This window comes from Dromaius novaehollandiae, chromosome Z (genome assembly GCF_036370855.1).
Source record: "Dromaius novaehollandiae isolate bDroNov1 chromosome Z, bDroNov1.hap1, whole genome shotgun sequence".
In the NCBI taxonomy this organism is placed as follows: Eukaryota; Metazoa; Chordata; class Aves; order Casuariiformes; family Dromaiidae; genus Dromaius; species Dromaius novaehollandiae.
The window spans coordinates 48,451,896-48,463,987 of NC_088132.1; the positions used below are offsets into that span (position 1 = coordinate 48,451,896).

General features: G+C 38.7%; 1 protein-coding gene across 2 annotated transcripts in view; it reads right to left on the minus strand.

Moving 5' to 3' along the window:
- Positions 1-12,092, minus strand: part of LOC135324991 (leucyl-cystinyl aminopeptidase-like) — a 68,338-nt gene that overhangs the window by 42,584 nt on the left and 13,662 nt on the right. The window contains exon 2 of one of the 2 annotated variants that reach the window (XM_064502234.1): positions 761-865. The exons of the other annotated variant lie outside the window; for it this stretch is intronic. The gene's annotated coding sequence lies outside the window, so the exon portion shown is untranslated. The remainder of the gene's footprint in view (positions 1-760; positions 866-12,092) is intronic. 2 annotated transcript variants of the gene reach the window in all.

Genomic DNA, 12,092 nt, shown 5'->3' on the forward strand with positions numbered 1-12,092 from the left:
ATTTTAAATAAAAATGGAAATAAAATAAAAAAAAAACTAAAAAAAAATGCTATCCCACACAAAGCAGTAAGAGCTAGGTGCACTGGTCAAACTCAACAAGCAGTATAGAGATGGATTACAGCAAGCAGTTTACTGGAATTTGGATCTACCTGCTCACACCTTCTCCCAGTGTAAACATGCTGCCCTAATTATGAATAGGGTCACAGGATAATTCAGGTAGGAAGGCACTTCAGGAGGTCATCCAGTCCAATCTCTAGGCAAAAGTGGTTTCTGAAAGTTGCTGTCCTTACAGCATTTCCCAGTACAGTGCTCACGTTCAAGTGTTCAGGCCCTGGTTGTAGTTCAGTGGTCCACTACTTGTCTCTACATTGTAGCATGTGTACTTGCATATCAGACAGACTGGAGGCCTTGCACAGCAAGGAAATAGAGAGTAAGGAGTTCCAAGACAGAACAGATAGAAAACTAGTGGGGGGGGGGGGGGGGGGAAATGTGCAAGGGAAGCTCTCTTACAATTCTTCTATACAAGAATAGTTCACAGAGAATCGTCTAAACTACTTTCATGGTGTTTTCTTTTTGATTATTCCCTCAGCTGGCTGCTTTTCAAAACTGCTGGCTAACTTCAGTCACATTTGACAGCAGACTCAAGGATAACCAAATTCCTTAAAGGTCCCACCCCCATCCCACCCCAAAATAATCAGCTGCTGGTAGGAGAAAGACACACAAGTCAACATCTGGAGGAAAGGCAGGTATTAAAACTCACATCTTAACCACTCCAAAAGGTAGCTGTCAATCAGTACAGAGCTCCAACCCCAGCCATGGCACCTGCTGCCTCATGGCCAGCAAGAGGTAGAAGACAGGGGAGGCACTGCAGAAGGAAGGAGGAGAAAGATAACACAGGAGATAAATCTGGCAGAAAGTAGGCTTCATCAGCTCTGCTGCTCACAGAACCATTTGCTTTTTCAAGAGCTTATTATCTAATACATTTCTACCAAAGCAAACTACCTCAGTATTTTCAAAAACCCTTCAGAACTTGTATCTGTACACTAACAGCTCTTCTGGTCAAGAAGAATTATATGAAAAATCTGAAAAATGTAAGACAGAAAAGCTAGAATGAAAGCAAAACAAGTCAGTTTTAACACCTAAGACACATTCATTTATAGAGAAACAACTGTTAAAAATGAATTTCTATGCAACTGTTTACCAAAACTGGAAGAAATGAAGGCCTTGGTTACTCTGTACTGCCAAAAAATGTCACATTGGCCTATCAGTTTGATCATAGGCTATGAGGTGAGAACCTTACTCAAGATCAAGGGCATCACCCACACTACTTTATTCCACTGGAAAGCATCCAGACAAAGTACAAAAAGGTTGCTTGAGTTATTTATGCTGAGATATGCATGTACAGAAGCATGTAAGTCAGGCTACTTTTTAAAGAGGAAACATGGCACACATGCTTAAAGCCTTTACACTCAGATAAACTCCGAATTTGTTTGCCTCCTACTGGTTTGCTGTGATTTATAACATGATAGTGTGAGTCATCAGCCATTGGGATTGAATTCTGAAGACCTTTCAGTTTAAATCCATGAGCTGCTGCAGCAAGAGCTAAAAAGCTCACAGGAAGGACACAAAAGGTATTCTTAACTGCAGCAAGCCATAAGGAGTAAAGCAGCAGCCTGAGGAATATGATTGCAACCATCAAATTTCACCATCTTCTTTCATACCAAGTACAATCACAGACAAGCATCCAAACTGCAAAACATCATACCGAAAGCAGGTTAACTCAGAGATTTGAGCAGGTTAATTCAGATACCAATGAACGGGTCTGAGAAGGGCAGGAAAAATGAGTATAACTCCGAGACTTGGGAAGTTCACCTTGCAGAGAAGCAGCATGGTCCCACCAATCCACCACTGCCATTCCCAAGGTTACAGCACAGCAGCGTTGACACAGCAAGCTGAATAATCCATAACAATGGATCCAGGTGTTATCACAGCTAAGTGGTGTGGTCCACAGTTAAGAAAGGAATGACTTGAGTTGCTAACATACAGTAAGAATAGTCTGTCATCATGCACAGTAATTTAAATCTAATTTCTTACCAAACAACAGCTGGAGAATCTGCTTAGTGCAAGGGTGTATAAAGAGGTAAAAAGACCCATTTGACTGGGTTTTATGCTGCTCCTGGTTAGCACTAATGAAATGGCACTCGATCCTTGATCTGGGTTCTAACGTTCTAGAAGTCCAGATGGATAGACAGCCCCCTTACAGCAGCTAAAAGGTTAAACACACCCAAGTGAAAGTGAATTTACACATTTTTTTCCCCCCTTCAAATTCTTCATGGTGCATTCGTAATTAAAGATTGCTAACAACTTAACACATGATGTGCCACATCTAGTAGGGAGCAATCCAAATACACCCATAGTTTAGAAACAATCCTGGGGAGAGATGTGAGGTTTAAAACTAGATGTGGCAGACAGTAATCCAGAAAGCCAGTCTTCCTCCACTGCAAAGCTGGAGGAAGACAGACATCTTCCTAAAACAGATGTTTATGAACAAATTTCTTTAGAGTGGCTTCTTGCAACACAGGTGCCTGAAAATGTGTTACAATGCATCTCCTCATTACAATACTCAGGGATCATAATAAGATCGGTCTGTTGTCTTCCATAAAGAGGTCAGAAGTCTTAGACATGAAATTCAGATGTTGTTTACAACAGGACAGGCCAACACTACAATAAGCCTGCTGTATATACCACATCCTTTGTAACGTGCCCTTGTCAACAGCACGATCATGTCTAGGTATTAAAAAGTGACATGATTTAAGGACCATGAAGTAGACAGTAATTAATCAGAACAAACTAAACCCAAGTAGGGCACTTTTCTTGTTCCTATAAAATACAAATCTTTGACTTTTACACCCTTTTGCAATTTAGTCTTGTAAGTTACAAAGCAACTTTACAACAATACTCAAGTTCAATATATTAACTGAGTTGAAACCTTTGATCACACAGGGACAATTTGAGGGTGCAGCAAAGTTGTCTAGCATTTGCTGCAAGTATTCGTTTTCTTCAGAAGAGCTACGTTGCCACTAAAGAGGTGAATATAAGTTTTCCCCTGCAGTACAAAAGCCTCAGACAACAACACATAATGCATCCCAATGCTTTATGTACAACAATGAAGTACGTTACAACATTGTTTTTGGAATCTACTACAAATATTCTGTAGACTACAAAAAGTCATTATCCCTTTATTTTTCTAAGTCAGTATCTTCCTATAATGCTAACAATAACTCTTTATAATGCTAGAAGTACAGACTTCTCCCTTGCAAAAACAAGGAATTTTTTTTTTTTTTTTTTTTTTTAGCTATCAGGATTCCCCCATCTAGGCATTCTATTTAAGAACTGAAATCTCAAATTCATGTAAGGCTTTGAGTGTTAAGTTATCTGTTTCTCAAATTCACCCCCTTTTAAAATGCATGCAGAAAATGCTCTACTGCAATGGTGGTTCTTTTCAGCTTTCCATATTCTAATAAAGTGATTAAAATAAAACACACAATTGAAACTCAAGCTAACCCGTAGGTCCAGCTAGACAATTTGTCATCACTTTTTGAAAATGAAGTTCTGTACATTATTTCTAAATAACATTCTGGTGTTATGTAGCATTCTTACTAAAAAAAGTTAAAATAATTACAGTAACACCTGGCATTTTGCAGCAACCAAGCCCTACTGCAGAGATAAGCACAGGGAACTTTCTGTTAACCTGGAGTAACATAGAAGCCAACCAGCAATCGGGTATTATATTGTCACAGTTCAGCAGATAAGCGACAAAACCCAAGAGCAGACCAAATGGCTCTGTATAAAGCCTACCTACTAACTGGAAGAAGGATCGATTCCCATAGAATTTAAACTACTTCAGCTGCATTTAGGTAGTGAGAGAGAGGGTACAGAGTTACTGCTACCCAGCAATACACATTTACTGATCTGTTGACGTGTTCTATATTCTTCACTAATAGCCCAAGCACAGCAAAAGTATGAAGAAATGATTGGCTTTGCTACCTGATGCTGAAGCAAGGCATTTTATACAGAAGGAACAACACATACATGCGTGCGCATGCACACCCCCATTCATTCTCACATATGCAGACACTGAGGAAGTGACACATGTTCCCAGGAAATATGTCATGACTTAATAAAACTGGATAGTCTTATAAATCTGGAGTATAACTGATTCAATATTTATTGTCCTTCCCTTACTATATTTTGACGGAGAAAAATAGAATAGCAGTATCATTTTTTTCTGCTGTGCTAGTAGCAAGAAAAGGAAACTTCTAATAATGAACTAGTTGATCCACTTTGATTAAAAAAAAAAAGTCACTCCATGGGATTCAAGGCAAGCAAAGCAGAATGCAACATCACAGCTCAAGTTATACAATAAAAGCTATACACACTGAAACAGAGTACTCAGCTATGCAACTCATTGATTTTTATGTCAAAAATAATTCTATGCGAAGAATGATTTTAGGAAGAGCTGCAAGTGTTGAACAATGGAGATAATTATTCAGGGCCACAATGCTGTTTTACATATCTAACTGTTATGTCCAACTTTAAAAGCATTAGCCTTTTCTTAACAGAAGCAGTTACAGACCAAATAATAAATCCCATAAATAAGCCACATGGAATTTCTCTCTACTAAATAAAGACTGGTTGCACTTGCTAAACCACACAACGGGGGGGGGGGGGGGGGGGGGGGGCAACTTCATGGTATTTTTTCCTTTAAAGATTTATTTTAAATTCTTGCATATTTATCAGTCTAAATACCACCTTTTCTAGGAGTGGTGAAATACTTGCACAATTTTAGAAGAATCAGGAAGTTCAGAATATATGATTCCTGATACATGAATAGACCTTTGTTTACAGAATTGTAAGAAAAGATTTAAAGCACTTACAAGCAATTTCAAAAAACTTCCAAGCACTTGCAAGTGCAACATGTACAGCAGGTAAGCACTTTTCAAGGGGACAGATGTACTCTCATAAGAACAGTAAGACCAGTTATAGTATGTAGAACCTGATCTTCCCTCCTTTATTTGGGCTTTGGGGCTAGTAACAAAAGAAAGGAAAAAGGCAATGAAGGCTAAGCAGGTCACATACGTAGCCCTGGATACACAGACTGTACAAATGCTGGTGTTCTTTATATTACCTAACCCATGTCAGTAACTTAGATATGTCATGCCGCAGAGAAACTTCGCAGAAATAAAGATGCATGTGAAGTCTCTGTACCATTTTATATCAAGAACAATAATTTCAGCCTAAATGTGTTCCCAGCAGGGGGGGGGGACTTGAAAAGTAGGTATCAAAAGAACATTTGCATTAAAGCTTGCAATTCTTATTTTGCTTAGTGAAATAACAGTTTCTCATCATATCCTAAAAACAGGTTTTGGAAGCAGTCCACAATTAAAGAGAACCTATTATACCCAAGACAGATGTACTAAGTTTTTCAGCTATACTTGCAGTGTCTTTAAAAGGTAGTAAAATCTGGCCTATGGTCTACGCACATATAGTACTAGAAGTTTTGCGAAAAATAAGCATACCTGCTCCAGAACCTGTTGTTTTTTTTAAAGGTGGGGGGAGCAGACACAAAAACAGAGAAATTTACATTGTATAGTTTGTCTGAATGCAGGGAGGAAAACACACTATCAAGTATCATTAAGCAATATCCAGCAAACTTTCAGAAACTTCAGCAAACAATCGTTGCAGCTATTGTTTCTGCCTTGGCTGCCAGGAAAGAAGGGAGATGGGCAGCCCAAAGGAGGGCTCCAAAACACGGATTCATTTTTGTAGTTGCTGGAACTGGTACACAGAAGCATTCTGAAGAAAAATGAGAACCTAAATAATACACTGGAAAATTCTACATACACCCAAAAAGTGAGAAATATTTCATCAAGTGCAACTGCTTCCTCAGTGCAGATTGCTTTCTTCGGCCAGTTAAAAATCAGTAGTTCCTTATATTGCTGGTTTAGAATACTATCATTGCAAATCAGCATTAGAGTTTAAGATAACAGAAGTAAGAAGGCCCAATACAGATACATGCAACTTATTATCCAAAATCTTTTGAACAGTTTAAAGGAACAAAATGGCTTTGGCTTGCTAGTAGTGCAAGTACTGCTTGGTAGTGGCTTAAGTGATAAATCTTCAACTAAACATCTGAACTGGCAGTTTTTGAATATGCAGACTTAAAAACAATCATTGTTAGCATTTCCATAGCAAGAAATTTGCTATTTTTCTAAATTTAAAGATAAAATAAGGCCAGAAACCATAGTTAACAGTATATATGAACTAACTGCATAATCAGGTAAGTCAGAAATATCTTTCAGAAATCCAGGAGAGAAGGAAGTGACTCAAATACTGTTAGGCTCCCACCTCACTTAACCACTATAGCAACTGAGGCATAATACAAAGAAAAAGGTCAACAAATACAAATGACAGCTTGTAAATTCTACAGTATTTTAAATCAATAGTTTAACATGAAACAGAAATAAAGGCTGTAATTAAGAGTAAAATCCTTAGAAGAGCTGAATATTGAAGCAATCAATGTTATCTCCTTTTATTCCCCCTTCCACTTTTATTTAGGCCTTACCCAAATCCATCTATTATCTTGTACTTATATGCTGTATCTTCAGATCTTCAGCACAGGATTTGAACACCTGGGTGATATTATCTCAACATAAAGAGAGATCCTGTTTCTTCCACGAGGCTCTCAAAGAATACGAACAACACTGATGAATTCCTGGCTGCATATGCCAGTAACTGCTCAGAATACAATCTCTATGAGTAACAAAGCTTTTTCCTCACCTAAAACCTTATTTCAGGCTCATTCTGAATGTTTAGATACAGCTTCAAAGTTACTTAATGGGTTAAATAAATCTCAAAACCTGCTGGTCATCTCAGAAATATCCTCAGTTTAAGAAACCTACAACATGATTCCTTATACGAAGTTAGTCTTCTCAGCAAATACATACATGAAAAGTCTCCTCAGATGATCAGCTGTGCAGTAGCCTGCAGCAATAAACGCATTAGATAAATAGGTAACGGTTCTAGGGAATCTCCACACATTGCCAACCTTTCAACTAGTTGCTTCCTTAGGTGATTCATTTTTGCTTCATGATCCAAACAAAGAATAACACCAGGGACACTTAAGACAATACGCCAAAAGCAACTGGACTGCTAATTAATCATTACTTTGACTTAAGCTGTAACTGCCTGCTGATGCAGCATCAGGGGCTATGACAGGAAAGCTCTGCTTCCTGAGCACAGGGGCATACCCATGAAGCAGAATCTGTTTTTTAACCAGGTAGTTAATGCAAACAGGGTAACTTGCCCCACTGATCTGCAGTACTGCTTGTCATCCTAATGTCTACAGCCGGTGCAGGAAGAGCAGGATGAAGCCTTTCAGTCCACCTGATTGTTGACTACCTACCAACAGCTTCATCACTTTCTGACCCACCCAAAAGGAGACCATCTCCAAAGTGACTGGTTTACCTGAATTTCCCTTCATCTCTGCTGAATCAGGGAACTAAACAGTAGGAATACAGTACTGACTGGAGCCACCGGAGCTACACAGTCCAGCTCTTGCTGTCACAGACAACCAGTGCAACTGATGGTCAGTCCAGACAGACTTCACATATAATTCTATTCCATTCAAAAAAATCTGCAGAAATAAAAACCTAAAGCCAAGCTCTGCAACTCCTTTATCATTAGCCCTACCTTTTTATCTTTTTCACTGAGTACTCACCACCTTGAGGTAGAATTCTTCAGCATAAATTCATTGCTGGCCTTGGAGATTCTTAATATTAGGTATAAATCTTATAAATCAGAGCTAATCAAGTAACTTGCTCAACTTGCACAACCTTTCTCAAATTCTTTGCCTATGGCAAGGCCTCCTGTGTATCACATCTTCCCACACAAAAAAAGCATACTGCATTCCCAGTTATTAAAAGCTGGTAGAACAGCACACAGTGAACATCACAGTTCCTAGTCCCTTCCCTGACTCATCGTTTTCCACCTTTGACAGAAAGGTACGCCATCCTCTCACCACGTCCCTTTAAGTCACCACCCTTTCCCAGGCACTTGTGTCCAAGACAGTGCAGAGAGCATTCTGCATTTTCCATCCTCCCCTTTGCTCTTCTGCTCCTTTCAGAGCAGCAGCTCTTGGGCTTCCTCCCATCGCTTCCCAGGAGAAGATGAAATGATTAAAAATGTGAATGTCTTCTAGGCTCCTCCTACTCCTCCTCAGAGTGCTACAGCCACAAATTCACTACAGTGGTTGTACACCTATTTCTAAGACGAGTTACCAAAAAAATTAACTTATGGTTCCTTACTTAGAGCTCCTAACTAGCTCTTGTCTTACTTCAGTCTCCAAGCAGACACAGGATCCCCCTTCACTTCTAATTCCTCCTCTCTGTAACTGCCAGCTCTTCTTCTTTGTCACAGAACTTCTCTCTAGAGAGGTTCAAGACTGATCAAACCTGACAACCCTCCAGATATGAACAGGGGGCTAAGACTTAGACTTTGGATAGGCTTTTTAACAGACTTTGTAGGGTTTATATTCCATTATAAGTAATTTTTATACACACATGCACAATAGCAAACAGCCTGATGCAGCAATCTTTCCAGTACATAAAGCATTTGTGATTGCAAAGGTTTGAGCAAGTATATTAAGTCACATAGCAATCTCAAACCGAATGTTACGAAATTTAGTTAGAAACTCTTAATTTTTTTCTCCTCCCTCCTTATGGCAAGAGGCAATACTTTGCCCTATATTTGTACACCATTCACATATCCCATCAGTTAACACAAGGCAGCATGGCCCAATGAACAGAATAGCAACCCTAGGACTCCGGTTTCATTTCTAACTCTGCTAGTTTGGAAAAAAAATTTCATTCCTCCATGCCTCTACTTTTCCACAATCCCTCTCTTTTGAACCTGCGGTTCCAAAGCTTTGGAACAATTACTGTCTGTTACCATAACCTCTCTTAAAAGTGTCTGATTACAGCTGAGCTCTAGACCAGCTGGAGCTGCCAGCAAATACCATCAATGTAATTTATTACTAGTTTCCAGAAACACACATTTCATTTTTTTTGCACAATGCCAAAACTTTCCCAAAAAGCATGATTAGTAGTCCTGGTGAATGAGATGTACCTAGTCATAGTGGAGAGAAATTCAGCAGCATTCACAGGATTACTGCACCCTGTGTTTACATAAAAGGAATATGAAGGAGCTGTAGTTTTGTTTCTTATTAAGGCCACTTAAAATCCTTCCCTGTTGCTACCTTTTGTGACCAATCAACACTGAACTGCCTGAGGCACTCCTTTAAAATGCTGTATTCCCCAAGCTCAACACATGAATCTAAATATTTCAGTAGCTGTTAAAGTGAGGAAAAGTATTACCAAGAATGGAATGCTGTTTCAGAACAGAACTGAATGAATATATGTAAACACCTCAAAGGGCAATCCAGGGGAAATAAATGCCTCAAAGCTTTGGAAGAACTAATAAAAAAAGTAAAATAGAAATAAATTGTTTAAATAGCAAACTAATTTTAAAAATTGCTTTGTTCTTCTGTTTCCAAAGCATCACACAACAAAAATTATGTAGGGTTCCTTAAGTTTTCCCCATGGACAACTGATTCAGAGCACAGTCAGCAGATAATCCCCGTTACTATTTTCATGCACAGTGCATAGACGCAGCTCTCTGGGACACAGGAAGTCACTTTCAGAAAAGGCACAAGGACATTGGCACAGACTCTTGAGGATCACACACACAAAAAACAACCAAACACCAAATAAACCACACCAACCAACACAATATACTGTGGAACTTATTCAAAAACCTAGCCAAAACCTTGTGCTTCTGTGGGTCATGCAAGCAGTAATATTTCTGATCCTGGTTTTCCCCGCAGAGAAGGGGGCAGGAAAAAAAAAATTCCCAAACAAAAAAGTTCTGTTTAGTCAGAGCTCAAAAGCAAATTACTCATCCTAAGGGATTCCTGGCCCTGAAGCCTACAGAAAATCCCTCTACAGTAATATACTGCATGGACCTCATGGATGAGGACTACAGCTTCTTAAATTCAAGCGAGGTTCAAATCTCTGTGTGCACACATTATTAGTTCATTTACAGAAAATCCCTAAAACCTAAGTCACTAGAAACTGTCAACTTGGGAAATCTGCTGCTCTTTAAAAGATACTATAGTCTTCGCTATTTGAAAACAGTGCAAATAAAAAAATAATAATAATAATAAAAAAATCTGCATAATTTTCAAACATGTTGCTGCAAAGTTGCATGTTCTTGGAGCAGTAACTAAGGTCACCTTCTACCATTATCTCCATATTACATTACACTTGTGTTTCTTCTAGTGGCAAAATACGAACCAGGTGCAACATACACTTAAAATCACAGCATCCAACAAAGCAGTAAGTTGAGAAAAGACAGGCCTTTTATTTTCCCCTTTAAAACTGAACTGAATCATAAATTTCCAATTTTGAGATTATACACAGTTGTGTTTGCTAGTAGATAGCTTTAAGTCTTCTAGCACTTTTAAACATATGAATAAAATTAAATAGTATCTATGTTATGCAACCATAATACAGATGTCATATTTGCCATTTCTATGACTGTTTCCGTTTTGAAAAGAACTGATAACTTTCCCTCGCCGATAACGAATGTATTTCAGATTACTTCCCACAAAGTAAGGAAATAACCATATAAGCCTATAACATAGATCTAGCAAAGAAGAAATGAAACCCAACTTCAATAGTGATATGCTGAATTTGGCTTTATCCAGCTCTCTGAGCTAGTAAAATCCCTTCGGCTTGTTCTAAGCCATCTACTTCCTGGTTTATGACCATTTTTTCTATCATATTGATTTAGTTCTTCTTAATATACTGCAAAAGACTTCTCCTGTACTGCTATGCTTTGGGCTGCCTCCAACTGATTAAACAACAACAACAAAAAACAACAAAAAGCAGCCCATATTACTGTTTGGATTTAAAAAAAAAGGGAGAGAAATGCTCATCTTCTTGTCTTTCCTAACAATCTTGTTTAACTGTTGCCTGCATCGGCAAGCATTTGTTAATTACGGTAACATTTTGACTAAAGTTCTTCTTTTCCTATTAAGTCTTCCTGTACGCTCCATGCATTTCAAATTCTGAGCAAGAAAATACAATTCCACACTACACAGAGAAATGAAGAAGGAGAGTGCACAATACAACGCATGTAATTTAAAATCAGCAGTAAGAAAACACATTTTTAACCTTCAGTTAGCTCAGAAATAGGAGGACATCTGGCTGACAGAATTTCAGGTAAATCAGAAGTCCTAGTTGAAAGCATTTTGCTATCATTCATCTACCACCGAATGGGACACAGGAATGTCAGAGGCAATGAAAGTCTTGGTAACAAAAATCAAGCAGAGCAGAAAACACAAAAGAAAAATCTTGCAAAATACAGAAACTCAGCACTCCAGAAGTTACAAGGCATCTTAGAAAATCCCATCTGCCAACAAATTGCAGTTCCAGGCACTGCTAGATTTACATGCAAAAAGATGCACTGAGATGTCCCAAATGCACTCACATACAACAAGGTGGTTAAAGTCGCCAGTTTCCAAGACATTTCCAAAGGTACTACTAAAGGTTCAGTGGCTGTAGCATCACTTGAATTATGCTGAAACACCTCTCTCTAGATGAACAGGATCCAACAAATCTACATTTCCTTTACAAAGGGCTCCCGAAAGACTGTCAGGTTTCCCAGCTCTGCAGCTCTTATCACTGCTCCACTTGGGTGCATGGGGTGCACCCACCTTCCACTTGCAAGAGGAAAAATCATGAACTGCCAGAACCTTCTAAGAATTAGGTTTTTTTCCTCAGACAGGAACATGTGATCAAAATTAGAGCTGCGCCCGAGATAGCATAGGCTTATTAGCAGTGCATGCCAACTTTTCTATTATAAATAGGACCAAAGCATGGCTGTAAATATTTGCTCTGGAAGGAAACATTTATGGAAACATTAAGTGCCTTGTTCTTAATCTTCAAGCTGCATGTGGTTTTCAATTACTA